The following is a 3,972-nucleotide window of genomic DNA, read 5'->3' on the forward strand; positions in this document are numbered from 1 at the left end:
TATTTTTGTTTTGTTGTTTGAATGATTGTTCTTCTGTGTTTCATGTTGGAAAAAATGGTGAAAACTTTATCTGCTGGATGCCCATTCTTTGATTTAGCTTAACTTTTTTAAAAGGCAGTTTTAATTTGCACAGCAGAGAATAAGCCACTGCACTGAAAAGGCCCTGCTAGAGGCTGATTGTCTACACAAGCAGCTCTTAAAGGGGACAGCAGCTTTTTGCTTGCAACATTGGTAACAGAAAGTTAGCTCAAAATTGGTAACTCAGGGTTGGAATCATTTTAAACAACATGTGGCATAAACTAGCCCAGGAAAACATGTCTTTTAAGATACTCTAAATTGGGATAATATTTTATGTAATTCTTATCCGAGAAACTAGACTATCCTTTTCGGATAGGATTTAAAACAATGTCTCTTTAATGAAGCATTAAAAGTTGTACTGTCATGCATTCATATGTAAGAACGGGCAGGCAAAATTTGTAATGTGACAGTAATGCTCTTGGTATTGATTTTAAAGAAATTGGATTGTTTAAAACTTTGTTTTGTTTGTTCAAGTTATGGATATGCCTTAATATTACAAAAGAAGCTTAAAAAGTATGGTAAAATGGCCAGAGTTCCATTAGCTGCAGTTTACAGTTTGATCACAAACTCAGGATTCTTAACTCACCCATATTTTGTAATTGGGATGATTGCAAGAATAATAATAGTTAAAAACTCCTGTGACCAGTATGGGCCCAATGTCCCTTTTGCATAAGTTTTATTGGATACAGTGGTAAAAGCAAAATTTATCCCCTAAGTTTGGAAAGCAGATCTCAGTGAGAAGGTATTTGCTATCAAACAGGCTCCTGATAAAGTGTTTCAAAGAGTTTTTACTACTAAAAACAGCTAGTAGAATTTTCAGAGACCCTCAAGAAGGAGTTCCTTTTGTTACACAATTGTCTCATGAGAATGTTAATGCAGCTCTCTGTGGCCATCAAGCCATACAAAGCAAAGACAGACTCATCTGGATATATTCATCTTTGTGCAAAAATTAGACCCTCATACAATCAGAGTCTAGCTATGTTTGTTGTCTTGCAGGAGACTACAGAACCTACAAGCAAGGTTTTCACAGCACCAATGGGATAAGGAATAAATGGGATAAATCATCTTAGGAAAAACTGTCCAAAAATTAGAGGCATAGACAAAGAATTGCACCCCTTGAATCTGTCCTCACTGTAGTCAATGTGCCCACAGCAATTCTTTGGTAAAAAAGAACATTTATGTGGATTCATCATTCTTCATCTCCAAGTAAAGTTTTAACATCCTTTTGTGAAGCTGTTGTGGTGTTAATAAAGAATTGTAGGATAGAATCATGAAAGTGTTTTGAAAAGAGTGTCTTAAAACCTGGTGAGACATCTATTCCTTGTTTCGAACAGCAATCAAATTGGTTATTGCAGAATATTGATTGATATTTGGCATATTATACAACAAATTTTATAGGGAAAATTGATAGCATTTTTCCTGTAAATTTATGTATGCATCTCATAAATAATATATCTACTATATTTATAAATAGCCCTTCTATGAGAGAGAAGTATATGTGATTGGATTACATGTTTATTCTCATGTGTTTCTCTCTATGTCAGCACAAATAATTGAACTACATGCTGCAGTCACTGTTTTTAAAGTGCTATAATCAAGCTTTTAATTTATATACTGATTGACAATATATATAGCTCAGGGTTTACCATTGCTTAAAATTGTTCCTTTTTTAGATACTGCTAATGCTCAAATTTTGCACTTGTTTATGCATATACAACTCAAGTTAAGAGAAAGTACTGTTCCTTTAAAGGACTGTCTTTGGACATTTAAGAACACATCCTAGAATGCCTGGACAAGACCCCTTAATGCAATGCCAGAGCAGATTTGTATACCAAGCAGATTATAGGCCTTGCACAAGAACAACTTGCCATATAGTCACATTCTTTACATCATCAAAATAGTAATGGCTTGAGATGATAATTTTGTTATTTTAGAGAATGTGCATCTCAAATTGTAAAGACTTGTTCTTAATGTCCTCAATTTCTACCTGTATCACAATAATGGTGTTAATTCTCAAGGACTTAAACTTAATCAGTTATTACAAAGGATATGTCTGATTTTAAAGAAATGAAAATAAAAATAAAATATGCACATGTGACTATTGATACCCTTTCAGGCTTTCTAGTTACAATTGCCTTAACAGGAAAACCAACTAAAAATGGAATTATCATTGCCTATATTATTCTTGTATGCTTGGTTTCCTAATCAGATTAAAACAGATTATAGAACTGACTATTATGATCAAACATTTGAGATGTTTTGTCAACAATTTAATGTTACTCATATTACTGAGACTTTATATAATTCTCAGGGACAAGAAATTGTTAAACGTGTGCATGGCACTCTGAAAAATTGGCTTTTAAAAAACAAAAAAGGAGCAATTATATCCCCATGAACATTATTTAAACCACACTTTTATTTTTAAATTTTTAAAATTTGGATGCCAAGTAACTCTTTGCTGAGTGTCTATAGCATCCTACAACTAGGCATACTCATGTCTAGGTGAAATGGAAGGATCCACTTACTGCATACAGCATGATCCTGATCAGGTGTTTAATATGGAGAAGAGGGCATGTTTATATTTTTTCCACAGATTACTATAAGAGCTTTCTAGTTGCCAGAGTGATTGGTGTGACATGCTGACCTGTGAGCTTGCTGAATGCCCTGACAATGATGGATAGAGAATCTCTATTGGACACACGACCCTGATCCACCCTTTTTTACATCCCACAGTATGGGAAGGCCTAGAAGCTGTGGTAATGGTAAACAATGCTAGTTGATGGATATGCCTGCTGAAGGAAAATTCACTATCAATAGTGAAATTAATTACAAAGGATTGGGAGCTAGTGCTTCCATAGGCCTTAGTGTGGGAGGTTCAGCTACAGGCACTTCTACCCTAGTTTTGCTAGACCAAATACATAAAGAATTGCTGCCGGGCAGTGGTGGTGCACGCCTTTAATCCCAGCATTTGGGAGGCAGAGGTAAGTGGATTTCTGAGTTCAAGGCCAGCCTGGTCTACAGGGTGAGTTCCAGGACAGCCAGGGCTACACAGAGAAGCTCTGTCTCAAAAAAAAAAAAAAAAAAAAAAAAAAAAAAAAAACAAGAATTGCTATGTCTTCCCGTGACCCTAATTGTGCAGTTGACCTTGCTAACTCCCATAGACTATTTGAGCTGGAATAGCCCCTCAGATACCAGAATGAAGTGAGCTGTTTTCCTCCCTTTAGTGTCCAGCACCTTCTTGGTAACCTCTGTTGTGACTGCAGGTTTGGCTGGGAGGGGCTTTAGCCCTTTCTCTTCTCACACCACAAAATTACCCCAAAAATTTGCATTGGCAGTGGAAGCTTCGGCTAAATCATTAGCTTCTTTACAGAGACAAATAACTTCTGTAGCCAAAGTTGCCTTACAGAATCTACAGCATTTGATTTCCTGACTGCTGAGAAGGATGGCACCTGCTTATTTCTGAAAGAAGAATGCTGTTTTTATGTAAGTGAGTCTGGCCTAGTGAAGACTCCTCCAACAGTAACACAACTTAATTTGGAACTCCCCCACCCCAAAAAAAAGCAGTTTTCAGCTGCTGCTGATAGTTAATAGAAGTTCTCCATGTTCACCCTCTTGATGTCCCTCCTTGGACCTTTAATAAGCATTTTATTATTAGTAACCTTGGGGCCTTTCATTTTTAACAAAATTACTGATTTTATAAAACAGCAGAATGACTCCATGGCAATAAGACCCTTACAAATTCATTATCATAGACTTGATTTGGCTGAAAGAGGCTTTGCCAAACCTGAGGTTGATAATTCTCATTTAGGAACTGCATAGGATTCAGACCTGTGCATACTAGTTTCAGAAAAAATGAATCTAATATGGGCATCAGTGTGGGCTGCAAGGTTAAGC

The sequence above is a fragment of the Mastomys coucha genome, unplaced genomic scaffold, assembly GCF_008632895.1.
Source record: "Mastomys coucha isolate ucsf_1 unplaced genomic scaffold, UCSF_Mcou_1 pScaffold21, whole genome shotgun sequence".
Lineage (NCBI taxonomy): Eukaryota > Metazoa > Chordata > Mammalia > Rodentia > Muridae > Mastomys > Mastomys coucha.